Source organism: Pogoniulus pusillus, chromosome 1 (assembly GCF_015220805.1).
Source record: "Pogoniulus pusillus isolate bPogPus1 chromosome 1, bPogPus1.pri, whole genome shotgun sequence".
NCBI lineage: Eukaryota > Metazoa > Chordata > Aves > Piciformes > Lybiidae > Pogoniulus > Pogoniulus pusillus.
The window spans coordinates 15,379,614-15,407,370 of NC_087264.1; the positions used below are offsets into that span (position 1 = coordinate 15,379,614).

The 27,757-nt window shown below is 39.8% G+C and overlaps 2 long non-coding RNA genes across 9 annotated transcripts in view; both read right to left on the reverse strand.

Moving 5' to 3' along the window:
• LOC135174038 (uncharacterized) overlaps window positions 1-10,412 on the reverse strand; it is a 198,486-nt gene extending 188,074 nt beyond the window's left edge. For all 7 annotated transcript variants that reach the window (XR_010301730.1, XR_010301705.1, XR_010301742.1 and 4 more), the window contains exons 1-2: window positions 10,312-10,412; window positions 4,376-4,508 (exon numbers count right to left, since the gene is read on the reverse strand). This is a non-coding gene — a long non-coding RNA (uncharacterized LOC135174038). The remainder of the gene's footprint in view (window positions 1-4,375; window positions 4,509-10,311) is intronic.
• A 3,585-nt stretch (window positions 10,413-13,997) lies between these two features.
• The window catches only part of LOC135174323 (uncharacterized), a 108,309-nt gene continuing 94,549 nt past the window's right edge, over window positions 13,998-27,757 (reverse strand). The window contains exon 4 of one of the 2 annotated variants that reach the window (XR_010301864.1): window positions 13,998-14,069. This is a non-coding gene — a long non-coding RNA (uncharacterized LOC135174323). Of the gene's footprint in view, window positions 14,070-20,561; window positions 20,696-27,757 lie in introns of those variants that run through there. The other variant, XR_010301847.1, reaches the window with a different exon arrangement.

Here is a 27,757-nt window from a genome sequence, read left to right on the forward strand (position 1 = left end):
AAATGTATGACACTAGCCCCTCCCTGGTGCTGAATGAGCCTATTAAACAGCAAGGAGAAGCTGAACATAGCTTTTTGTTGATCTTGCTGACCACTAAAATCAAATGAATACAATTCAGAGTGAGCCTGAGACTGGTTAAGACCAAGTGAACGGCTTCCACATGAAGATGAATAGTACTGTTCTGAATTCAGCCCAGGTCAAAGAAATCATTTGGGATGGAGCAAAGTTACTTCTTCTCAGAGTCATTTTGTGAAAATAGAAATCATAGGCAATGACTAAAATTCAGTTACTTGATTTTGATATTTATACTTCATTTTATGGATTGACAATAAAAGCAAAAGCAGCAGCCAAACCATTCTGGAATGGAGTTACTCACTTTCTAAGAATAAAATTTATGAGGAGAGCTTGATGGTGTTTCCCTGGAGTCTGTCAGTCTGACCTCAGCCACAAATAGAAGTATTTTCAAATGTAAGGAAATAGCTTTGGGTATGTAATATCTGATGTAAAGAGAAAAAGTATCATCTTCATCCCTAGCCACAGGAAAGCCTGTTTTCTTTGGTTCTTGGCCCATATGAGAGTTATTGATGAAATACATAATAAATTGCTGATCAACATCTGAGTTTGGCAGAGTCAATACTGCCTTCTCAACATGGGCTTGGAGGTTTCTTCAATGAAGTACTCCATATGAAAGTGGTTGCTGCACAGTGGATTTCTTGGTATTTCTGAGAGGCTGTCCTTAGTGAGCAGTCTAAGTTCTGCATTCATCTCTTCCTTTGATTACTGTAACTTCCCTCTCTCTTATTTTTGTCACCCTCCTGCTGTCTGTCTGAGCACTGCTGCCAAATAGATGGGCCACATGCTCTCCTCACATCAGCTCAGTGTTCTGATCAAATCTCCGTCAGTTCTCGGTTATCCATCATCTTGCCTCATATTTTTGTTCTGCTCCTTCAGGCTCACCTTTTCCAGCTTAGACCAAAATAATACACTGTTTCTCTTCTGAGAGCCTACACTTTTGGAAGGATAACTAACTACCATTTCAGCAAGAAGATAGTAAATTTGTATGTAAAAAATGAAATGAGAGTAGGAAGTCACTCAGGAGGCCACAGAACTGAAACAATTTCCTCCCTGTGTCTGCAAGGCTTTCTAAAGTCACGTCGATTCAATAAACTCCTCAGACAACAAGGAAAATAAGGAGCTGATACTCTGCCAATACAAGAAAATCTTGAGCCCAAAGGAGAGGACACTTTATTTTTAACTTCTTCCAAAGGCTCATCACTCCTGCAAAGTCCACAGAAGCCATCCTCATTCCTCCTTCCCTTACATTTACTATTTAGTTTGACTTGAATGAGGAAAATTCATAATCTTCTTGGCAGGATGCAATCCTGGCTCTTGGCTCCCTGATGTCCTGCTGACTTCCACTATAAGCTTGGACGTATTGCCTATTAGTCCACATTTCGAGCCTCCAGCAGTGCCATAGTAATAACTGTGCTCCATGGTCTCACAGAAACTGTGTGAGAAGGAATACGTACCTGACTGTGAGGTCATAAGGCTCTGCAATGGCAGCAGGGAGAAAAGTGGCAGGACACATGGAAGTATTGCCTTCCTACCTTGCACTGCTGTGGCCAGTCTACCTATAGTAGACATTCCTAGATAAAAGAAGGCAGGATGCATCACACAATTAGAGATGTCTAGAACTCAGGTGGTTCTAGAGTCAGAGGCAGAAATTAGATACTTTCCACACACAATTATTTTGGCCTCTTACAGGTATCCACATCATGCTTCATTTCTACTCAAGGAGTCTGTCTACTGGCTTGTAAGGTCTGAAAGGCAGTGAAGAGATTTAATGACTTGGTCTTGGTCTCTTGGAAATAGGAAACACAAAGAGTATATCTCACCTAGTTAGTAAATAAATAAATAAAGAATATTGAAAGGTCAAATATTACAGGCATTTATCTCTATGTACTCCAATCATTCATCTCAATCCTTTAAGAGGGATCTTTTGGACTGGATGATTTTGGAGGTCTCTTCCAACCTGGTTGTTTCTATGATTCTACCATACAAACTGGGTCTTTTTTTTTTTACTGATGAACACTAACTCTGTGTAATAATTGCCTACCTGCATGGAAATGTGTCTTACAGCCATTGTGCAGAAGACACAAGGTATTCTTCTATACATTTTCAGTGGGCTTTATTTTGCTCTGTACAGCAGTTACCACATTCTTGGGTGATTAAATTAATCAACAGAGGACTTTTCAACTTTTTATTTTTAAAATTGCAACATTCATATATGAAGTATTTCACAGAAATCATCAATAGTGTGCTAGATACTATTTTGTAGTGAAGGTGATACCTTTGAGATGCATCAGATCTGTCACAGGCAAAATGATTAATTTCTCTGCAGTACTTAGCTGGACATTGGAAAATTTGATCCATTTTCCAGTCATCAAACCAAGTCTGGTCAGAAGGAAAAGGCATCTCTGGGTAAAATGTCTTTCACTTTATGGCCCAATAAATCTGAAATTATAATCCTTGCTGCATCCAGCATACACAAGACACTAGGATCTAAATGTCATCAGGATGTGTTATTAAGCATCTCCTGGTGAGATGGATCTAGATTTTTTGAAGACCCTCTCAGACAATTCTGAGTAGTGAAGGTGGAATGATTGGACTTTGGCTGTTCAGCTAGGGGTGTGCAGGTTTCAGAATTCAGTATGTTTTCTTGATTATTTGTCTCTTCAGTTGTGTTTCATTGTAAGAGTTTCCTGATTCCTTTGAATGTACAGAAAACAGTTTCAGGAAACGTTTTTCCAACACTGCCTTGAACCTCTCTTGCAAGATCAAGAAGAAACCACCATCAAATTAGGGACCTCCATCCAGTCTTTTTAATGGTACTTCTGCACAGTGACTTTGTAAAGTTGTAAGCAAGCATACAAGTTTCAATATAATGTGAACTCTAGCTCTTTGTCTTGAATTTACTTCATTTACCCTACCAGTCTATTTCTTTCTTAAACCACATGAGAACAAGTGTGACCACTGAAAATGTGAGCTTGGTAAGGTGTAGATATTGTGCCTTAAACAAAGATAACACTAATGAATTCACATTCAACCTTTTCAGCCCAGTGATAGAAAAAGATTTTCAGTCACTTTAAACTGAGCTACGTTTGCACTCGGGGTCACCTAAAGAAAAGGACAACACATTCATCTTTATCCTCCTTGAGTTATGGAACCACTCAGATAATCTGTAGTGAGTTACAAAGTTAAATTAAATACCCTAAAATGCCATCTATCTGATCCCCAATTAAAACATAATCTTTTTAAAGCTGTCAATAGCTGCTGACCAGAATCAATAAGGGAAAGATTATGACTGGCACTTCTCCAGTGATCTTCAGGCAGGCAGGAAACATATTGCTGTTGCCAGGTCAGCAGGAAAAGGGGAAAACTGGACCCCAAGCACAACTGCATCACAGACAAGTGAAATTTGAGATCATCTACACTGACCCTGCTGGGAGACTTTGGGCTTCTTGGTTTGTGTTTTTTCAGAGATGGCTTTTTGGGTTTGGGTTTTTTTGTTTGTTTGTTGAGTTTTTTGGATTTGTTTTTTGAAAGGAGAGGGTTTAACAAAGAAGGAGAGGAATATGATACATGTGAAGGTTTTAAAGAAGTAACTCTGAAGTCTTAAAAATATGTATCTTTAGAAATGTATTTGTAAAAGAAGTTTTACTTTGATCCTTCTACGTATATTCAGTCAAATTCCTGAGTCACATTTCAGCCAGTGTCTTAAGAATTTGAGGCATACTTCCTTTTCATTTGCATTTAAGAAATATAAGCTTACACTTATCTAAGTAGATCCTGGATATTCCTCATCACCACTAGAGGAGTTAAAGTTTTAACTATCTAAATCCAGTGTTTGACATCAGTGATGCAAATGATCTCTACTACAGCATGTGAGCTTAGGGTAAGAGGCATAAACTTCTTTTCCTCCTGACCTACATTAGGATTTCCTTTACTTCTAGGTCAGATTGGGAAATTCAGGATAAAAAATTGCTTCCTGGTGTGCAGAGGGCTTAGTAGCCTTTCTATGCACAAGCTGTTGCTTTCCTCCAGCCTTCCACAGTACAGATTATGGCACAAATGCTGCAACCTGCTTGTGAACTTAGAGCAATACACTTATTATACTGACAAAATAATCACTAGAGCATTACCTTTAAAGCAAATTCTTTCAGCATAATCCATAACTGCTGCTAAGTTGTTCAAGTGTCCTTACAACTACATGCTGAAGAGTGTTTCACACGTGAATTTTCCTCCTGATGCTGCAAAAGCCATGAAATAAGCTCTAGACCCAGACAGAAAGGCTACTGCAATGACCCAAACTTACCTAGACCTTAGTAAGAGTGATTCACAGTACTTGCTCTGATGGAGTATCCGTGAAATACTACATCACTTCATCTCTATGCATCACTTCCCATCTGCTGAAAAGTGGTTGACAAATCTTCCATACCTCTGCTGATCTGGAAAGAAGCACAAGAATCATTCCAAATGTGGACTTGCTAAGTGTCTAAAATCAAAAGAAGCAAAGCTGGGGTCTGAAACTGTTTGTGTAGAAAAATACCTAAGAGATTGTAACACAAAAGGAACATACTGAAACAGCTCTCTAGGTGCTGCTTGTAGTTAAGTGTGTTGGTGAATGACATATCTGACTTTTCTCACTGTTTTCCACCACTTAAATATGACCAGCTTTCTTACAAAGCTTTGTGATATTCTGCAAATAATTTGGGCAAATAAACCAGCTCATTCTAAAATATACTTGTTCCAAAAAAACTTATGCAGTACAATATGTAGTTGTGCTTTCTAAAATGCATAGTTGTATTTTCCCAAGCACAGGAAAAGTGACACAAAAGCATCTTATCATAGAATCAACCAGGTTGGAAGAGACCTCCAAGATCAGCCAGTCCAAAATAGCACCCAGCCCTATCCGATCAAGTAGACCATGGCACTAAGTGCCTCATCCAGTCTTTTCTTGTAGACCTCCAGGGACAGTGCCTCCACCAGCTCCCTGGGCAGTGATTTCCAATGGGAAATCACTCTCTCTGTGAAGAACTTGCCATCTTGAAACATGATGGCAAACTTATCAGCGTAACATTCCTGAAATGAGTCTGGCCCTGTTCTTTTTGTAAGTGTGGCTTGAGCAGATTCATATTGGCCCCTAAAACTTCCATGATATTGGTTACTTCTGTGGCTTATTGGATGACACTCCTGATAGCACTGTTCTGTTCAGAGCACAACTTTCCTGTCTCCTACAAAATTACCACACTGCATTGACATTTTGTGGCTCCTCCCTAGAGCTTTGTTAGCAATACAGAAAATGCTGCTGAAACCACACAAAACTGCATCTGGACAAGGTCAGTTTCAAAAGTAACTCTTTCTACTCATAAATCATGTGCAAATAGCAAACAATCTAGTTACTGTGAAGTCAGAGTTGTGAGCACTCAACAAACATTACATCTAAGACAATGATCACTACCAAACTTCATAAAAAATTCTAGTTTAAAAAACCCAAACTACTAAATGTTAGTCACCATAATTTTTAATAATTTCAGTCTCTCCTGTGTTTTCTGCTGCTTTCCTTGCCAGGCTTCTCATTCAAAAGTAAGACTCTATTCTCTTATAATAAGTTTCCTTACTTGGAGGCAATATCTTCTAAAATTTTTTGTCTGTATAAGACAAATGTACGACAAGTAACCTCTGAAATCTAATCACTGAAGTCGCAAAGTGACTAGAAGCAGACCTTGTATACAGACTGCTTCTTAAAAGAAAAATAGGCTATCTTTTTTCTTAATCAGGAGAAATAATAAGAAGAGAAAAGGTAATATTCAAAAATTATTCTGAATTCATCTTATGATCTATAGTGTGGTGATGTTCTTGCAAGAAGGGTAAAAGACATAAAAACCAGGCAAGCTTCCATAATAAGTAGGAGGAGGAGAGGCTGAGGGTACTGGGGTTTTTTAGCCTGGAGAAGAGGAGGCTCAGGGGTGACCTTTTTGCTGTCTACAACTACCTGAAGGGAGGCTGTAGCCAGGTGGGGGTCAGTCTCTTCTCCCAGGAAACGAGCAACAGAACAAGGGGACACAATCTCAAGTTGTGCTGAGGAAGGTATAGGCTGGATATTAGGAGGAAGTTCTTGACAGAGAGAGTGATTGGCATTGGAATGTTTCCATTCTATTTTTATTAACAAATGATGGATGTTTAAACTGTTTCCCATTGGAATGGGCTGTCCAGGGAGGTGGTGGAGTCACTGTGCCTGGAGGTGTTCAGGACGAGTCTGGATAAGGCACATAGTGCCATGGTCTAGTTGACTGGCTAGGGCTGGGGTATAGGTTGGACTGGATGATCTTGGAGGTCTCTTCCAACCTGATTGATTCTATGATTCTAAGTAGAGAGATCTGGTGAATATAAAAATCAGGGCCAGGAAACACAAAAAGAAAAGTGCTTGTATACTGTTTTCAAAGTCTAACTGGGCCAGCCAGGTTTGAAAACACTGGCATATGCATAAAGGAAACTTACTGTCCTCTGTTTGAATGTAAGGTTTCTTACTGTGTGTTCCAAGTAGTATTTTAATGATTTATCAATACATTATTAATTGTAACAGACAAAAACATAGCTCAAAGAAATGATTTTATTTTAAAAAGCCATCTGTAAACAGTTACAACCTCTTTTTCTCTTCACCATTTAACTCTGTACACCTATACTGAAATTTCACACCATGCTGTAGCAGAGCATTATGACAGCAAAACACTAGAATGCTGATACTGTGCTAGGTCAAAAGTTAAGTAAGTTCATTCCAATCCTGCTATTTTGTGTTTTAAAGAAGTCCTTACTGTAGGCAGTCTCTCTCTGTTATTATTACTTCTTGAATGATAAGAGCTGGGATTGACCTTCAAAAGAGATTTAAATGGCCTTATCCAAAAAACAGTCTGTGAACATCTATAAACTAATGTGCTGCCTTTACACCTCCTTTCTCAGAGAGGAGGTATAAAGGCAGCACATCAAAGTCAGCAAGGAACTTACAATAATGGATTTCAAAGTCAAAAATCTAATGCAAATCTAAGTATTTGCTTATAGACTCTTTGAAGTCTTGACAGATTAAGTTTAGAAGTATTTTCATAGATGGTATCTACATAATCTAATAGAGATGATTTCAGGAACTGAGTAGATGTTGCCAGTAGATTTTTAGATTACAGAACACCGTTTTTCAATAACATTAATAAAGAATACATTTTTGTTTAATTTATTTTAAGTTTATAGCACAACACTGAGCAGTTATAAATTATAGTTTGCATTTGTGGAAAGGTTTTTATCTGAATAGAAAAAAAATGGCAGATGCACAGGATAAAGGAGCTCCATCTCTATTATGCTTATATAATATAATTGACTTTGTTAAAGGACGTTTAGGTGTTGTTTGATTTACATCCTGTGTCAGCTTAATGCATCAACCATGTAAGGTTCCACTTGTTTAAATATTTCATTTTAAAAGAGGCAGTAAGCTCATAATTTCACTAACATCCACTCTTCCCTGACTAAAATGGATTCTCCAGTTTAATCTATTACACTAGAAGTAAATGAAGACTTCACCCTTTTCCTTGACAGAGGAACTGAGGCTGTCACATTACTTATTACCATCAAAGTTGAAGAGGGTACTGGTAAAAGTGTGTCAGTAATTATATGGTATTTTTCTATAAAATAAAATAAAATAAATGTAAAATGAGATCTAAAAGATTAAAATAAATAAAATCAAATCATTTTGAAAGCCAGTAATGTTTGTACTGCTTATTGAAACTATTCTCTACTGCTACTTTTGATATTAGAATTTTTCTTTTAAAGGAAAAAAAAATAGAAAGTGTTTGGTGTTTTTCCAGGTTCAGTAGTTTGATTTATATTTATTTGCTAACAGATTCTCAAAGCAATCTCTTTCAAATTAGATACACTTACAGCTGTTGGAATTACTTAAAATGCATTTGTAGACCTAGTCTGTACCAGAAAGTTTTCCTGGTTCTAGCATGCCAGAAAAAAAAAACTCCTATTGTGTGCCTAGGTTGAAGGTTCTTTCTGATGTTATTTGTAGTTTGTTAGAGCTTTTGCTAGCAATATTATAGATATAAATAACAACTTCACTAACATAACTTCTCAGGAAATTCCTGGCATAAACTGAGCTTGCTTATTCTTACTAGGATTTTGGAGGACCTCTGTCCTCCTAATGTATAGACTCTAAAGAGCAAAACAAAGCAATCTGGGGATTGCAGCTTCTCTTTTGATAGAATTTTCTTCAGTCGGTGGAGGGGTAAAACTACCAAGACACAGGCACTGCAAATTCAAGTGTTCAGTTTCCTGTATGCAGGCTATCAGAGAGCACAATGAGGCTCCCTACAATGCTTCCTACAATGAAATACACAAATCAAGAATTTAAAACCGAAGTGATGTTAAAATCTGACTTGGTGTCTCAACAGACCATTCTCCAGTCCTAGGAATCAAATTACCTAAACAAGCAGATGAGCTATTTTGCTCTCCTGAGCTGTAAAATTATATTGACTAAACCCTAACCACAAAGAGAGAAGGTACTTTCTTTGTGATGCTGCATGTTCCTTTGAGTCCAAACTAGAATATGTATGAATACACTTTCTCGCTTTCTTTCCTAGCAGGTGTTTATAATACAGGAGTAGACTGAAATGGAGATCACAGTATCACAGTATCACCAAGGTTGGAAGAGACCTCACAGATCATCAAGTCCAACCCTTTACCACAGAGCTCAAGGCTAGACCATGGCACCAAGTGCCATGTCCAATCTTGCCTAGAGCAGCTCCAGGGACGGCGACTCCACCACCTCCCCGGGCAGCCCATTCCAGTGTCCAGTGACTCTCTCAGTGAAGAACTTTCTCCTCACCTCCAGCCTAAATCTCCCCTGGCGCAGCCTGAGGCTATGTCCTCTTGTTCTGGTGCTGGCCACCTGAGAGAAGAGAGCAACCTCCTCCTGGCCACAACCACCCCTCAGGTAGTTGTAGACAGCAATAAGGTCTCCCCTGAGCCTCCTCTTCTCCAGGCTAAACAATCCCAGCTCCCTCAGCCTCTCCTCGTAGGGCTTGTGCTTGAGGTCTCTCACCAGCCTCATCGCCCTTCTCTGGACACGCTCAAGCATCTCAATGTCCCTCCTAAACTGGGGGGCCCAGAACTGAACACAGTACTCAAGGTGTGGTCTAACCAGTGCAGAGTACAGGATCTAGCATTTTCACCTTTCACAGCCTGGAATAAAACATTTCATATCTCTGCTCCCTAGCTTTCTGTCTGTAAACCAGAGATGATGACACCGGGTTCTGCAGCCCTGAGATCCACAGATGTTTCTCCACATAGGCTCCTACTATTTCATTTTTGTCCTGGTCCATTAGTTCTTTTCCCACTGGCACTGATCTATTCGCTTCTGCATTTAGGTTACAGGCATACCAGACTGCACAAAGTGCACCAACTAGGATTGCTTCTGGGTAGGTTACCTGTATGCAGTGGTTCACAGCACCTCCCTTCTCTCCTTGAGGATCAAGTGAAACTCCAGTGCTACACTGCAGTGCCCTAAACAGAGTCATATTCAACATTCACCCTTGCAGTGGAGATGAAGGATTTAAAACACCAAGTCCTGTTTGGTACCATTGCCCTAGAGCATTTGTTTTTCTTTAATGAATTCATCCTTCAGAGCTATTCTGGGGGAAGGGAGGCTCTTTCTTCCTCATGCTTGTGTTTGTTTTAGTTTTGAGGTGTGATCAAAGTTAAGTCCTGGCCGTGTAATCATTTAATGCATTTTGGCTGAAGTTTCAGCCTCCTTTGAAATTTATCCTTTTTCTTTTGCCTGTGACAGCCAAACCTTACCTCCAGGTAGTACAGGAGGCTTACAAACTCTTTCATATCTCACATCTGCTTTCAGCCCATTAATCACATAGATTGTAAACAGCTTCTGCCCTCTCTTATACAGTATGACTTTGTCTAGACTAGGAATTAAATGGTAAATTTTAACATGCTCCAGCTAACATGTTTAAATGTGGACTGGGCTACGTATCCTTCAACTTGTGCTCAGCCAAGCAAGTTCAAGACTTAGGAAGAAATTATGCTTCAATTTGACAAGTTTAGCATGTGCCACAAAATGCTTTCCCTTATTTAAATTACAGGTAAAATCTTGGCCCTTAGAAAGCCAACAAAAATGCGCTATTGGCTTTAAACAACCCAGAATTTCCCCCATAACTTTAATACCTGAACAACTTGAGCAAGAGAACCTACCTCTTTCTACAGCCCTGATTCAGGAGCTCAGAGGAATCTCAGTGTGATTTCTTCCCTTTAGGAACCGAACTCCTGCAGCCCAGCTGCACAGGAATATCAAATCAGAGCTTGCAGCCCTGGAAGCTCAGAAGTTAAACAGCAATCAGCCTCTCAAGTATCACTTCACAAATATTAGCCAGTTGACTTTCTAAGATTAATTGTAGAATTTTACTCATACTCTTGGTGGCCATTTCCACCTTTCTCCAAAGATTTCTGTTCAGCAAGGATAGAAGTCTTCTCCATCATGAGTAGTCATGCATCAACGGTTTTCCCCAGCCTCCAGTGCTTGTTTTAATATCCCAACCTGGCACTCACTCAACTATTATTAGTATTAAACTAGCCATTTCTCTTGTTATGCACTCATGTGGGATGTTGAAACCTCTAGAAGAGGAAAGCTAATCTGAAGGAGTTGGGTTTTTTGGTTTTGGTTTTGAATTTTTTGGTTTTGTTTTAATGAGGTTTTGGACACACAAAGCAAAGTTAATACTACTCATTTGTTTGCCAGGCTCTGCAGAGCTGTACCAGAGAGGCAGACAAACTTAGCAGTAAATGAAAGACCACAGGAAGAAAATCTGTGACTGATGAGAAAGATGGATTTTTATGTATGATGACTTTGTCACTAGGGGCATGGAAAGACCTTGAGTCAGACTCACATGCAGAGATAGTGAGTTAGTATGGGGACGTACTCCTATTTTTGAACTTTTAAAAATAGGGGTGATGGAAAATTGGCTGCTGTGAGCCTTTGCCTCCTAAAAGACCTAGGCCAGCATCAACTCTGTTCTGTGATTTTGGAAGAAAGAATTTTGGTTTAAAGTATCCATTTGATTAATAAGCTTTGTATAAGTGATTAATAATGCATCAAAGTCTTTAATATAATTTTGACTTGGTTTTGTTTACTCTCTATTTGCCATCTAAAAAATGTTTATACAACATTATGAGGCAATGCATATTTATCAAAGACTGCAGGTTAATGGAGGATGATCAGGAAAGCAGAGAGAAAACATGATTTGCCTATTAAATTGAATGAGGAGAATTTGGAGGAAAAATGCATAGTATCTGTTATTCAGTGTCTGCCAAACTTTAAATCATCTTATACCAATGCAGTGTTTTCTATCCCAAATTACACTGCAAGCTTTGAGAGAATCATTTCACATTACCATTAAAAGTCATCCACTTCTTGAGGAGCATACAGTATCTACACAGCAGCTTTGCACAATAGTTTTGACTATTAAAATGAACGCAAACGCAGGGTGAAACAATAGGCTGGACAATGTAAGGCAGAGTACTGCTAGCCAGCTGAAACAGAATCAAGACATAAGGTTACATACTAGTATTAAAAAGAACAACAACAAACAAACAAAAAAACATTACTACAAATGGCCAAGCTATGAATAGAGGGGACTTCATGAAAGTCAGTATAGGAAAGTCACCCTGCAAGCTCACAATGCTCTTCCTCTATTGCATTTTGCACTTTCAACCTTGTCTCACAGGTGTGGTGGCATGACTGGGTAGAAATACACCAGCAGCAACCAGGAAGATATTATAGCAATGGTAGTCAGTATCAAGTGGAGCTATATTCTCTCTTTTTTGTGTTTTTGTTTTGGTTTGGGTTTTGATTAATTTTTTTTTTCATATATACTGAAGATAATATCTGCTCTCAAGATAACAGGTCTGTACTGAAGAAAGCAACCATAAAATGATGTTAATGTGATCCTGAAGATACAGAGCTTATGCCTGAGGCAGAGCAGATTCCCAAGCTGTGTCCATCATCTTATAAATTTACCTTCATACTAAATTAATGAAATTATAGTCTTTCTATGTAAGACTGATCCATGATGCCAATGCAGACAACATTCTGTGTTTGATTACCTCTCACTGCTGTTAAGATGTATCTCAGAAGGAACTTTCCTACAGTTTACATATGACTGTCAATCCGCCATGGTCTAACAGCTCCAAAATTCAGAGACTGGTCTCTGAGATTGTGCTGAAACTCCATTGTGACTTGACCCTGAACTTCAGCACAACCCTGCCCTTTCCTGCTCTGTTCTTTCTCACACAATCAGAACATATGCATCAAACTAACAAGAACATTTCATTAGTTTTGCTCAGTTCTGTGGTATAGTAAATTTTAGACATGTTGCTGGACTGGGAGAATGAAGTTTTAACATATTCTGCAGTCTTGGTCTATAAGGAAGAATAATTGTTGTATTCATTCTCATGGAAGTAAAACTGCAAGTAGCATTAGCACTTGGGAAATTACTAGGGAGTGTTTATCTACATTCACAAGGCAAAGCATATAGTCTTCAGGCAGGTATCACCATCACGACTGGTTAGCCTGATGGGGACTTCCAATTAGTGTGCTCCCATTTGAAGTGGATAATCCAGTTTGAAAATAGAGGAAAGTAGACACTTTTAATCAAATTAAAGTCTTACACATTGAGTACACAATTTATCTTTACATTAATACAAGTAGGAAGCAAGCCTTCTGTGTGTTAGACTATACTGTGGAACTTAGAGGGTAATTGCAGCAAATGTAATGGACTTTAACGTAGTCAAAAGACCCGATAAGAGTCATCACTCCAACTACAGTTCATTGCTTACAGCCTAGAAATAAAGACTGAAGACAGAGGTGGGAGACTTCAGAGTCAACTGGAATTATTTTGAGTTTATCATGGATTTAGAGATGTCAGAATCTCATCTCACTGAATGTTGTGAAAGAACTTCAGGGAAAACAACAGAAGAGGACAACAGAAGCTATCTCTTCTAGGAAAAACACTGATGTATTATAAGATCAATTACTTTCTCTTATGAGAAAATACAGCATGTATGACTAAAAAATGTATCATTTTAATATTTGCTAGTTTCTACTGAGAGTTGTGCTCAGAAATCTCTGTTCCACAAAAATCAAAGACTCAAGCACTTGAAGAAACCACAAAATTGGAATACACTAATAACAAAATACTTTTTTATTAGGTTTGACTTACCTTAAGTTTTAAATCAAACTAAAGCAACCGCATTTTTAAAGTCTGATCAGCTGAGAAATAAGGATATTAAATATGATTAAATGTGATTGCATTTGAGTGTAAGGACTGCTCTTCCATTACTGCTTTGATTAAAAAAAGCAATCTGAGCTGTGAGGTAGAAAAGTTAAACGCAGCAGGAAAAAAAGAAAGGAGCATGAAGGTTTTTTTCTTTTCCTTTTCAATGTATATTATTTTTTCTATGTGAAAATAGCATTCTTTTAAGTATGTGCTTCTGCAAAACTGAAAGCACATTGGCAAAGTTTCCATAACTTAATAGTCCTTCATGCTTTTTAATTATAGGAAATATGAAGATGAAAAACAGGAAGAATAATATTTTTTTCTTATGAGACTTTTGGGAACAAGAATAGGAGATACATTTTCAAACGAACAGTGGACTGGAAAACTTAGTTCTTAAGCTTGAGTTTAATTGGTGCAATATTGAAATTTAAAGAGTAATAAAGTTTTTGTTCTCAGAAGAAAATTAGCACAGCAAATTTTTACATACCAGTATCTTAGCTGCTTCACCAGTCTATATTTTTCTGGTATTATCATTGTTACTACTCTGATAATTTTCTGTGTTTTATACCTTCAGCTCCAAGCATTCTGAATGGTGTTGAGAACCCCAGTGAACCTTTCAGATGTGAGGTGGAGATCAGCCACTGATCAAAATGCACTCGAACTGCAGAGTCTTTGGAGCTGTTTTCAGAAAGACAAAATGTGTCACTCCTCAGAAATGAGATAAATGACAAAACTAGCACAGATCACTCACTCCCACCTCCTAATTGAAAAGCTGGCTGCAGACCAAGAGCTGGCAGTGACCAACTCAAGCCATCAGGATGCCAATATATGCTTTGACCTTATTTCTCCACCTCAGAAAAGATCAATCACAAATTAATATTATATTAGTGAAATCAAGGGCTTTTACTGAAGAGGGAAATCTATAAAAATAACATCTGATGACACTGTGAAAAGAAAAAAAGCTATAGAGAAAACTATCCTAGACTGGTAGTGGAACAATATCCTAACCAGTACAAATATGAAACTCTGAAATCTTAGAAGTATCTAGAACACGGCATCTAAAACATGATAACTGGTATTTGAAATGTTGATTTGGGGTTGGTTGCTTTTGGTTTTGTGGGGTTTTTTGGGGTTGGTTTTGTAGGTTTGTGGATTTTTTGTTGGGTTTTTTTTTCATCTGCAGCAAAAGTTGCAATCAGTTTTCTGGTTGAAATATCTGTTCTATTTTTCCACTAAATATTATCTACAGATTTATACTGTATATTGTCACTGCTCCAAACTATTTAATTCCACAAAAATGTCTCAAAAGGATATTATGCTAAAATGGCACATTAGGATGATTCCAAAGTAGAGGACTTTGTTTTTTAAAGCAGTTTGCAGAGCTAAAAAATCTAGGAGCCATATAAATGAAACATTAGTTTCTATGTCTTTTACTCCTTGTTCTTCTCTCATTTTAAAAGATGTTAAATGCAAACCACTGAACGCAGCAGTGTAACAACAGAGCTTGACTCATGGACATGGACCTCAGGTACATGCCCAAACAACCATTGTTTGCATATTGACCCCTTCCAGCACACTTAGAGCGCCCCTGCATCTGTACAGCAGGCATACAAATCTTAAAAACTAAGGAGAGTGAGACAATGTATTGGTGTAGTCTAAGACACTAGTTTCTAGACTTGGTGCAAGGAGCTCAAAATTACATAGTTAAGAATGGCATTCATATACTCAAAAAGCTTTCCATACTAAGCATTTGTCAATAAAATAAACCACTCATAGAAGAGAAATAGTCTCCCCAGGCTTCTTAAGACACACAAGGAAGCTAAAGATAACTCCTCCACATTCACTCACATGCGTGCACGCATACACCCATCTAGGGAGGGAGGACAGACAAAAAGAAATGTGCAAAACAGTATTTTACAGGCCGAGACACTAAAGGCATTGTCTGACAAGCTCTAGTGATTTATAGCTGTGGTGGAGGGGCAGCAGCCCCAAAACTGAGGCTTTTCTATGCCTCTGCATGCCCAGACATGCTCTTTTGCCAGGACCCACGAAGCAGCAAACAAGTTGCATAACACACACACGCCCAGCCATGTACCCCTGGGGTCCGCCCAGGTAATCCCCTATTGGGAGGGTCCAGGCATGTCTCTACTGCCTATTGGGGCAAGGTTTGGCTTACTGCCAACCTGATTGGTCATGTTAGATGTCCAACGAGCCACGAATCTCGGCCCCAGAGGGGTGCATAGGAGCACCACACGGTCAGATGTTCAGTCAGTCAGTCCGGCCAGACGATCCAGACTGTTTATCAGTTCAGGAGCTTGGAGCACATAGACTCAGCTCTGATCCACAGCAGCATCCTGTTGCTCTGACCTGCTTGCATCGGCCTAGACACAGGATCAGGCCTCGCTCACTTGCAAGAGTTACAGAGGCTTAGACCTCATGCACTGATCTCAAGGCGCAGCTGCCCTCTGAGAAGCAGAGTACATTCATGCCTGCAGCATACATATATGGGGAGCTGAGAACCCCCTGCCTAGCCTGGAGCTATCTTGATTCATACAGAGTTAAATCTCCCTGCAGCACGGCATAGATATTGCTTGCCAGCTATCCTGTAACTCTGGAAAGACCCAGAGCCAGCAGACTCCTTTCAGACAGTCTGCAAACCTGCAAATGCAGCCTGCTAGCTGCCCAAACCGCGTCAGAGGCAACACAGGCAAATCCTTCTCCTGCACCTGGAATCCTGCCAGCTGACCATCCCTGGACTCGCACAGCATCCAGAAGCTGCAGCACTGAGGCAGAGACTACCTTACCCCAGGAGTGAAGGTTAGAGAAACTCTATTTACCCCAGAGACTGGGAAGATTGGGAAACTTTATCAATTCCCCTTGCAAGCCGGGACAAATCTCCAGCTCCATCAAGTCCCTAGAGACTGAGGCACACTGAGGCAGAATCCCGGAGAAGGGTGATAATGATTAATATTCAAGAGCATCACACCTAAATAAGCTTTAATACCTTTGTAATATAAGTTGTCTCTATCTAAGGAGCACACACAGTTTCAGCCCTTGCTGGGCAAACACTAGAGTTGTTAAGAGGCACTAAGCCTAAGAATCTTTCTCTCTGTCAATAATTGTTAATAATTTGATATTTCCACTTAATAATCAATCCCTGTAATATCCCAAAGCTATTTTCATAACCTTGCATAAGAACCTGGATTTCATAGTGGTTGGGGGTGGTGTAAATTTGTAAACATTAATTTTAATAAATAATTTTATAAAAATCAAAACCGCCTCAAATTAATTTCTCACCTCCCCCTAAGAGGGGAGGAATAGAGAAATCCCCTCCACGACAATAGCAAGCGACAAAGAGGTGTTGTGGTAGGCCTGATAGGCCCAAAATAGGCTTACGCATGTCCTGCCTTGCCTAGGCATGTTTTTCTGCTCCACCAGAGAGGCAAGCATGGGAAACAGACACAAAAGAACCTGTAGCCACTGAGTCTGGCCTGCCCAGAGTCCTGTGGTGTAAGGTACCCACACTTAGCTTGTGCCTGCCTAGTGCAAGGCCTGTGCTTTTCCCAAATTAGGGAAAAGTGAGCCTGTGGCTTTGTCTAATATGGTATGGTTTGGATAACTGCCATCCTGATTGGCTATTCTTGTGTCCAAAGGGCAATTAATCTCAGCCCACATTGATAAAAGGAGATATGGAGGTGAACAATGTGCTTTGCTTCCCTGCTTTGCTTCCCTGCTCTTCGCTGTGCTCTCTCTGCTGTGCTCAGCTGTGCTGCTATTGCACATTGCCTTATTGCTTGCCTGCTAAACTCCACTGCCATGAGTTACTAGAAGCAGACCCTGGATGCCTGCACGCGATTGGCCTGTGTGGCCAGCGTGACATCGTGCTGAGACTGCAGGACATCTGCCTTCAGCACCTGAAGGTCCTGCCCAGAATTCCTGGACAGATATACAGATCATCCAGAAGAAGCCAGGGGAACAAGGTCAGAGATTGTCTGCGTCCTTTCCCCAGGAGCCAGGAAGATTCAAGCCTCAGCACTGTCAGGACTGTGGCTAGCCCCTGCAAGTGGGTGATAATAATAATTTGTGAGTAAACGCTTAAATGCCTCTTTGTAATTCTCCATTGCCTTCTGCCATAGAGCAGAAAGAGCTTGAGCCCATCTACTAGGCAAGCAGCATATTGACCGCAAGTGGCATTTGACCATGGAACCTTCTCTTCCAGTTCAATTTATGTTTATATATTTTGCTGGTTATTGCTAGATCTAGATATTATCCATAGAATGTTTCCATGACCGTGTAAGAACCAAAATATTATTAAAATTAGCAGTCGGGGGTGGCAAGAGTTCTGAATAGCAAAGTTAATACACAATATTAATTTTGGAAAATATAACCTTGCATCAATTAATTCCCCCTCCTCAACAAGAGGTTATTGTTCCCACCTGCCTACTGTCCTTACCCGAGAAAACATCTATTGTTCAGCTATTGCCTAAGTTTTGTAGAGACTCACAGAGGCTGAAAACTATGGTAGTTGTGGAACAGGCACACTGCCTATTCAGTTTTCTCTGCTACGGCATCAGAGACTTCAGTCCTTTAGCAAGTTGTCCTGGAGTCCTGTACCCCTAAATTCCTCTCCTGCCCGGACTTCGGGGGGAAAGGGGGAAAACCGCCTGGTTTCCCCCCCCCCCTCGCCTGCCCTGCAGCCGTGAAGGGGGCGGAGACTGCCCTGTGAGTTCCCGCGCTGGAGCCAGGCTGGGATTGGCCGTGCGCTTTCGCGCCTAAGGTGTGGTAACTCTGCCCTTTGTCTAGCCAAGGTTATAAATATTGGGGGTCTTCCCGCCTTTGGGGTTCCCGCTTTGGATTTTGCCTGTGCCTGGACATATGTCTCTGCCTGAGCTCGCTCACTCCCCTGTGCCTGGACTGCAGAGAGACCAAGGATTCGCTTTCCTGTTAGGCACACACCTTTGTCTGCCTAACGACCCTTAACGACCCTTAACGACTCCTGCAGCCGCTGGAAAGGAAAAGGAACACAGACCGCACGAGCCAGCCTGAGTGAGTTATTTGGCTTAGCTTAATTTAGAAAGAAACCGCTATTAATTAATAGCTGAGTCCTTTTCCAAATTCTGACTTCAAATATATAGTCAGATTATTGATGGTATCCTTGTAGATTTAATTCTCATGCAACTCAACCTGTTTATCAAACGAAATTAATCTTTGTATATATAGTTGTGGGGGCGGGTTTTTGAAAATAATAAAAAATATCTATTTTTGAGAAATTTTCGACTCGGCCACGTATTTCTGCCCTCCGCAACACAAGTACCACCAGAGCTGTTGAGTCACATCATGAAGACACACAAATAAGTTGGTGAAGAAACACCTGAAGAGTTCAACAGTGCCAAAGAACAGCAAGGCATTCTCCGACAGAACTAGAAACAGATGCTAAGTTTTCTAATTCCAAGTCCAGGATCCTACTAAAATCCACACTTTCCATTAAAAAAATGAGAAGGATGCTATATGATGACACCTCCACAGATTCAGATCCCTCAAAACTAGAAGGAGTTCTGGAGGTAGCAAGCAGTTTACATAGTATTCACTTTTATACTTATGTCTAAAAGTTTCCAAACTGAAAAAAAGGTCCTTGGTCAACCTCCTAGCCTGTGCCCCTTCTGTCCCCCCTAACTAACTAACTAAATAAATAAATAACAAAAACAAGGCACTCCAGGACACTGGAGCAGATGGAGCATGCCAGCATTTGCTTTAGCAGGAATAAAGAAGACTTTATAATGGAAGTGCTGAAACAAGTTTAATTATAGAAGCATGAATGGCATCCCTATAATAAAACAAACTAAAAAGTCAAATGAACGACCTTGCCTTTTATTAAAGAGCTGTGTGCATTTGTTCCTTCATGTAATACTATGGCAGCTTACTTCCTTATTACTGGCTCTTCTTAGACTACCCTGGATTTTACCAAAAAAAATGCAAAGCTCAGAGGCACAATGCTCTTGTAAAACTGAAAAGCATTTATTTCACATATTTAAGCCCTGGTTAGCCAGGACAGCCTCACAAGATAAACAGTCTTGTTTTCATAAGAACTCTGGTACAGCAGGAATTATATTCATCCTAAATTTCAGAGTAATCAGGCTACCATTTCATGTGAAGCAAAAAGTACTTCTCCACGTATCAGTATGAAAATGTGAAAGACACCCTGGCTTAATGCTACTTCAAGAGATCAGAATGCATCTTTCAGTGTATGTATCACTCTCTCAGTAGTATAACAGAATAAAATCATATTATTCTTCTGTGCCCAGGGAAATAAAAAGAGCATCTCTTTCTCAGCATGTAGAGTAAGTTCTGAACGAATCTTATGATTCAGCAAAAGTATAATGCAAAATCTACTGAAATCAGTGTCTGATCCTGATTGTTGATTCCAGAGGGCTTTCACCCATGTCCTGTAGTAGGACGATGTTGTAAATCATTCATTATTAGCTTGAGTTGGTTGTCAAAGACTAAAACTCTTTATTTAAGAATCCTATAAATTTTGCTAACCTCTGCTTCTCTGTGATGACTTTAACATTGTTCCAAATATCTCCATAATTTATAAATTGGATAGATCTGACCTAGGACAGGAAAGTGAGACATATGCTAGCATTTTAAACTCAACCCAAATTATACAGTAAAAAATGTATAATCTATTTTTACCACTTCTTTTTTAGTATAAGCAAAAACATTTGTATTTTAAGTGGAGCACTTGAGAAGTATCTCTTCCAAGTAACATCCTAAACTTTATAACACCTCCTCCATCAAGAAGCACTGTCACTAAACATCCCTTTTTGGAGTAACTGGACAGTGCCATTTAAGATCAGAGCTCCTTTGCTTCTTTAATCTCTAGGAGCACAAACTCCTACTTTCAGATGCTCGAAATCTAAGACAATGCTGACTCGCACCTATGAAAAACAAGTCAGATATTTTGGCCCCAAAATGAGAGTTAGGAGTGGGTTAGTGACAAACAGAAAAAAACAATTACCCCAGAGAAGCCCAGGTGTCAGTGATAGCAGCTCCTGTAACAGCCTTGGCCCCATGCAATAGCAGGACCTTATGCCAGTGACTCTTCTGAGAGGACAGATGTGGTCCCCATCTCATTTCTGGTAACGTCCTGCTTAAAGTTTTGTGTCCTTTTGTTCACCTTGAACGTACCTCCCATGGGCCAAAAATAATATGACCCTTTCTTTCTCCCTGATTAACGCTGCAACGCAAATGGATCAAAGCCAGGAAGTTTAAAATTAAGCTGACACTTTGTCCTTTAATTCTAGCTGTCAAGGAGAAGAAGGAGAGAAAAAGAAAATCAGCTTCACAGCACAAGTTCTCCAGCCCTAAGTTTTAATGAATTTTTGGTGTCCTGTTTTTTCATGGTTTATGTCCAAGCCTATCATTATTCGGTGAACTTAGTGATTTTTTTTCCCTTCATTTTACTTCTTTGTTTTTAAAATTGAAAAGAAAAGAAACAGAAGTCTTTAATGGAAAGTTCTCTAATGCATATTAATTATCTAGGAGATGATAATGACTGCCTTGGTTAAATACATATTTATAAATCTTTAAGTGTACATTATTTACTAACAGACTAGAACCAAGAGACAGACATTTATGTCTGAGTTGGTAAATATATCTTTACAACTTTTAAATAAGTCACCTTATTTTCATGATAAGGAAGAACAGCTTTCCTCGTAAGAGTCCATAGTGTATAGTCCTGCCTTTGTTTTTCAGAGAGTTCATCTACAGACATCAGGAATACATCACTTTAGGCAAAAGATACACATCTCAGGAGTCACTGAAAATGTTGTACAAAGACAATCCCTAATTTGCAAAGGTGCAGGGGGAAAGCTCATTTTCACATGTCATAACAGATCTATACCTTTTGGTTTATGATTTTGGCTCAGACTGCAACTCCTGTCAGTTTCAGTTCTTAGATCAACTTGAGATTTATAATTATATGCTTTATATTCCCCAGGTTCCTCAGTATGGCTGACCAAGACAAAAATATATCTAACTCCAGCTTCTCATGTTGAGAGTGAAGGGTGCTTGCAATTCATGACTTCTAATATACCAGTTTCCTGTGATTCAAAACATGCAAACATTCAAAACATTCTGGGTAGAGCACATGTAAAGGTCTGCTGGTGCAATTTAAAAGTAGAATCATAGAATCAATCAGGTTGGAAGAGACCTCCAAGATCATCCAGTCCAACCTATACCCCAGCCCTAGCCAGTCAACTAGACCATGGCACCAAGTGCCTCATCCAGGCTTTTCTTGAACGCTTCCACCACCTCCCTGGGCAGACCATTCCAATGCCAATCACTCTCTCTGTAAAGAACTTCCTCCTAACATCCAGCCTGTACCTCCCCCAGCACAACTTGAGACTGTGTCTCCTTGTTCTGCTGCTGGTTGCCTGGTAGAAGAGACCAACCCCCACCTGGCTACAAGCTCCCTTCAGGTAGTTGTAGACAGCAATGAGGTCACCCCTGAGCCTCCTCTTCTCCAGGCTAAACAACCCCAGCTCCCTCAGCCTCTCCTCATAGGGTTTGTGTTCCAGGCCCCTCACCAGCTTTGTTGCCCTTCTCTGGACACGTTCCAGCAGCTCAACATCTCTCTTGAATTGAGGGGCCCAGAACTGGACACAGTACTCAAGGTGTGGCTTGACCAGAGCTTCTGACTGGTTGAGTTCTATTTAATCTATATGCTTTCCATAAGTCCAGATGAAACCAGAAAGTAAAACCATGGCATTGAGCATTAAATAAAGAAACACATAAATATTTCTGATGTCTAGAGAAGCAAGTTTGGGTTTCTCTTTAAAAAGTTTGCTAGTCAGACAAATTCTACTTAATTTTTTTCTAGGTTTATTTCCACATTCAAACCCTAGACTCCTAAAGGCTTTTGCATAACTTCAGACTTTGGCTGTGAAGAGCTTAGCTCTAATCTGCACATGAAACTCATACTGACGTCAATTGCTGGTTTATGCAGGGATCATAGGCACGATACACAGTCAAGACCCCTTCTGCAGATAACCCAAAACCAACTTTTTGACCTTACAACTCAGTAGAGAAAGTCAATGCCAGGTGAGATACAGCCGACCTAAAAATATTCACAATCAAACCTCAAGAAAATAGTAGAAAATTCAGAATAAACCTAAAATTCTTACTTGGGGTTTATCATGGGGTTTATATTCTTTTTTTTTTTTTCTTTGTCTTATCATGCAGATTTTATTTTATTATGAAAATCTGTTCAAGACATCATGTAAGTGAATTTAAAACAGACTCTCAACCTGGTTTCCATCTTTATGCTAGCGATTTCAGTCTGCAAATAACTCTGGCCACAGATTTCACGCCTGCAGTTTTGGGAATAAATGCTGCCCTTTGGGGCTTTGTTCATGACTGCCATGAAGCGACAGCAACATATTCAAAACCACAGGCTCTGAAAGTGGTAAAGGGTTGGACTTGATGATCTGTGAGGTCTCTTCCAATCCTAATAATACTGTGTGATACTGTGTTCTGAGGCACAACTTCACCATGTCCACTTCTAGCAAGGGTGGTTCTCAGGTTTAAGGCAAGAATACTGGAGGGAAGATTAAGATGTTCTAGACCAATCTGGTTTATTCATTCTCATCTTCTTTTGCTAGAAACAGAGAAAATACTTGCATGCACTTCTAAAGTTATGCTGTTGAAAACACTTTGTTCTGCCTGACTGAACACGGTCATTTTCCCAGGGAGACTGCAAGAGTTATTGAAGGAATACACTCTCTTCTCTGCCCTCAGAAAGAGGGAGCAACAGATAAGTTAATTTTAAACTGTCAGCTCCAAGCAAAATCCAAGATTCAGCTGCATCTTCACTTAGGTGAAGGCAGTAATGAGGATTCAGGCTTAGTGATTGCTCACAGACAGTTTCTACAACAGCCAAGTTAAAAAGGAGAGAGGACCAAGGTGGGCATGGAATTTGGAAAAGCTGTTCTCTGAAAATAAATATTTCTATATTTCTATAGGTTTTCTCTCAAACTGAGTGCATGATAAACTTGCACAAAGCAGAACTGACTCAGGGGTTTATTTTGCAAGATAACTTTTATAATCTCTTACTTTAAGGAATATATAGTTAGGAATAAAGGAACAATCTGGTGCTTTCAAGGAAAGAACAAAAAACCTGCTACTCCTCTATTATCTGAAGAGGTAAAGAGGAGAGCTCAACCCAACTGTACATTGTGTATATCCACCATGGTCACTTGACTGTACTTTGTGTGTATCCACCATGGTCTTTTCTTTGTTCCTTTCTAAATGACAATCCTGACTTAGAATCACAGAATCAATCAGGTTGGAAGAGAACTCCAAGATCATCCAGTCCAACCTAGCACCCAGCCCTAGCCAGTCAACTAGACCATGGCACTAAGTGCCTTATCCAGACTCCCTGGGCAGCTCATTCCAATGGCAAATCACTTCATCCTAACATCCAGCCTACACTTCCCCCAGTGCAACTTGAGACTGTGTCCCCTTATTCTATTGCTGGTTGCCTGGGAGAAGAGACCAATCCCCACCTGGCTACAACCTCCTTTCAGGTTGTAGACAGCAATGAGGTTATGCCTGAGCCAGGCTAAACAACCCCAGCTCCCTCAGCCTCTCCTCATACTTCATCAGTTTTGTATAGTGTCAGTTATTTCCATTGCTTTTTATTTGGAAGTTAACACTATTTTTGCACGAGAGAAGTCTGGTGATGATTGACAATAGCTTTCCAGATGAGCTGAAGTAACCAATAGAACATATCATAATTGTTTCCTAGTCATTCAGCATCATCTTCAGTGCAAAATGGATCAAAACATTTGGTTTGCTTTATTGACAGCTACTGTGCAGCATATGGAAGGTTATGTAGAACTGTCCACAGTTTCCAAGAATGCAAACATAGTTAAAACCATCACTATGAATCAGAAAATGTATTCTCATGTCCATGTGAAAGGGCTAGAATTAAGGGTAATACCTTTGAATTATAATGGTCGGGGGGTTTTTATTATTCTCAGGTGCTAAGTAGTAACATTTTGTAGTTCAAAATCTCTTATCAGCACCTCACTGGAACTTTTGTGGTTTGGTGAGATGGATGGAGGTACAAAAATGAAGTCAGTATGTTAGATTCATCAGAGTGACAGTTCTTTCTGTAAATCCTGCATCATACCCATCAGCCTTTACTTGATCACTTTGCTTATATGCTTTGCAAAGGATAAACAAAGAGCTCAACACAGAAAGCCACCTCCCCTAAGCCCTTTGTCTGGTCAGAAAATCGTTCATTTCACAACCAAGTTAGCCTGCCCTCTCTCCCCTCCTCAATACATACACATATGCACAGAGAATGTCTCCTTGAGTGCACGTTTTACAAGCTTAGCAAAAAGCTCTACACAAGCTGTAGCAAACCACATGTCCAAAGCATGCAATTTCTAAGAGGTCATAATTCAGTCAACTGAAAACTGACTTTTTCACCTGCAGTTACAGTTGTTTGTGTAGCCTAAGCCAGCTTTCTCCTAAAAAAACTACCTGTTTTGCTTAGAAGGCTATTCATAAATAAAAGTCACAAGGATATTGTCTGAATAAACAGAAAGCTATTTCTTTTCTCACTTCCCTCAGAGTAACTTAAATTCCACCTCTGTCCCCTCCCTCAAATTTTCTTTTAAATCATCTCAGTATAGAGAAAATTTGGCCCAAGAGGTGTCATTTTCAGAAAATTCTGTATGACTGAGAAGGAACAGGGACAAAGCACAGAACAGCAGTGGTATTTTGTTAGCTGTGACTTGACCTAACTTGACAGATTTATATTTTAATGTGTATTTCCTCCCACCAGGGAGATTGTTATGCCCCATAAATCCAATATTCACAGAATTCCAGTATCTGCTAGTAAACTGGGATGAAAAATACTAGTGACAAATACAGTTTGTTTAGGGTATCCAAAAGAGGAAGCAAAGTCTTTGGTATTGGCAAGAACCCAGGCATCCTCTCCACACAAGTGAACAACTGCCTCTCCCAGCCACAAACTCCCAGCGGCACCTGAGGCTACAAAGCACATTTAAAATTGACAGGGTTAAGAAATCTGGAAGCCATAGGTATGGGTTGTTATCCACGCTTCTGTGGTTAGCAGACTATTACATCTCTGCAATAGCTTGAGACTGCCAGAATTGAATGCACTTGGGTTCTCCACTTCCTTGAAGATTCAAGCTCCGGTCTCTCTCTCAAGAGCAAGGTATAAAGAGATTACTAGCAATATCGTCTCATACCTTCTCCTACCCAACCTTGTAAATGTGAGGCTGCCCTTGGTTAAAAAAGCACCGATGTTAAATACTAACACTGCTTCTCTCCTTGTGTCTTTCCCACTCTTTGCTTTTCTTTACAGATTTCAAGGTGATGACAAAAGAGAGAACAGTCTTAGCATTTGTTAATACCCACTTGACCCACAAAAGAAATTCACTAGCATCCGCAGCTTCTAATTTAAAAACCATTAGACCGTTCCGCTTGGCGGACCAGATCTAAATATTCTTAAAGGGGTGGTTTAATTTAATCATTACCTTAACAAGCCCCCTTTTAAAATGATGATCCGCCAAATTCAGGGGATTTGTTTTGGAATCTGATCCAATAACTGGCTTTGTACAAAGAGAAGCATAGCCGCATCTGATTTGGTTCAGAACGGGGTGATAATCATGAAAATTACTTTGCATATTTAATCACTGTGAAAACATGAGTACAAACTACTTTCTAGAGATTACCTTAAAAAAAAAAAAGCTTCAGGCTTTGCAGCAAGCATGCCAAGGACTTTGATTTACAGAGAATTATTTGGATTTTATAGAAAGCTCAGTGTTTCAAAGACTTCAAGCTACTCAGCCACTGGCAAAGAAAAAAAAATTAATAGTAAAAGCAAAAAGTTTTGTATTGGAAAAAAAATATGTTGAGATCAATTGCTCATTTTCTTTTCTTTTTTTTGTAAGTCTGTGTGTCTTAACCACCTAGATTTGAACCAAATACCCCAAATCTCTCTGATCCTGTTCGAAACAGGAAATCATAGAATCATAGAATCAAGCAGGTTGGAAGAGACGTCCAAGATCACTCAGTCCAACCTATCACCCTGTCACCCAGCCCAAGCCAAGCAACTAGACCAGAGCACTAAGTGCCTCATCCAACCTTTTCTTTGAACACCTCCAGGGACAGTGACTCCACCACCTCCCTGGGCAGCCCATTCCAATGGCAAATCACTCTCTCTAGCAACAACTTCCTCCTAACCTAGACCTTCCCTGACACAACTTGAGACTGTGTCCCCTTGTTCTGTTGCTGGTTGCCTGGCAGAAGAGACCAACCCCCACCTGGTTACAGCCTCCCTTCAAGTAGTTGTAGTTGAAAGACACATTCTCTCCAGGTTTGACCTAGCATGTTGTCAAACTGCCATAGGTGGTACAAAAGCTGGCAAGTTTGGACTGTAATGAGGACTTTCACATAGTTTGAAACAGGACAGTTTGCTTCACTACTGTTCTCTGCTACCAATATGCAGGGCTCACAATGGAAAAAAAAATAACAGTGAACTAGTCACACAAGTGACGTTATCTTGTAGTTTGGATTTTTATGCAGATATCATAGCTGAGGCTCAGCTACAAATAGAGCAGTTAGAAACAAATGCCTGGAAATTAATTTTTCCCACCTAGATCAGTTAAATAAAAATACATGGGCTAGTAGTCAACAAGGGGGTACAAAAAGGATCCATATATATATACGCAATGTGCAGAAATATCCCCAACCTGATGCAGCCAGATGACTGATGAGTAGTCCGTGAGATGTAAAACTAAATTTGCTGCGGAGATAAACAGGCACAGCTGCACTAAAGCTATCCAGGTTCCCTCTATATAACATTTGAGGTGAATTAGGCTCGACATTTAGAGTCAGTTGCTTTTAAACACTTGCACTTGCAATACATCAATGTTTGTAAAAAACCTAGCACCTGAGAACTGCTACAGTGTAGGCAGAATATCTGAGGGCTAATAGTCACAGGCATCTTAGATTAAGAAGCATGCTACACCAACTACTTGCAGGAAGCTTCTCAGAGGTGTTTAGCCATCTTCAGCTACCGTGCATGTACAAAATTCATGAAAAAGAGTACTTAAATGTTGCTGTAGAAACTAATGCAAGGTGTACATAGATAAGTACATATGAAATACATATGTATCATAGACACTGCTCTGCTGTGCACATGCATACTTAAGTATGCTACACACACAAATACACATCAATATTTATACGTACACTTGTATCTTTTACATACTTTTCATATAGAATACATATTCCTCAAAGCGTTATATGTTGCACAGCTTCAGCAG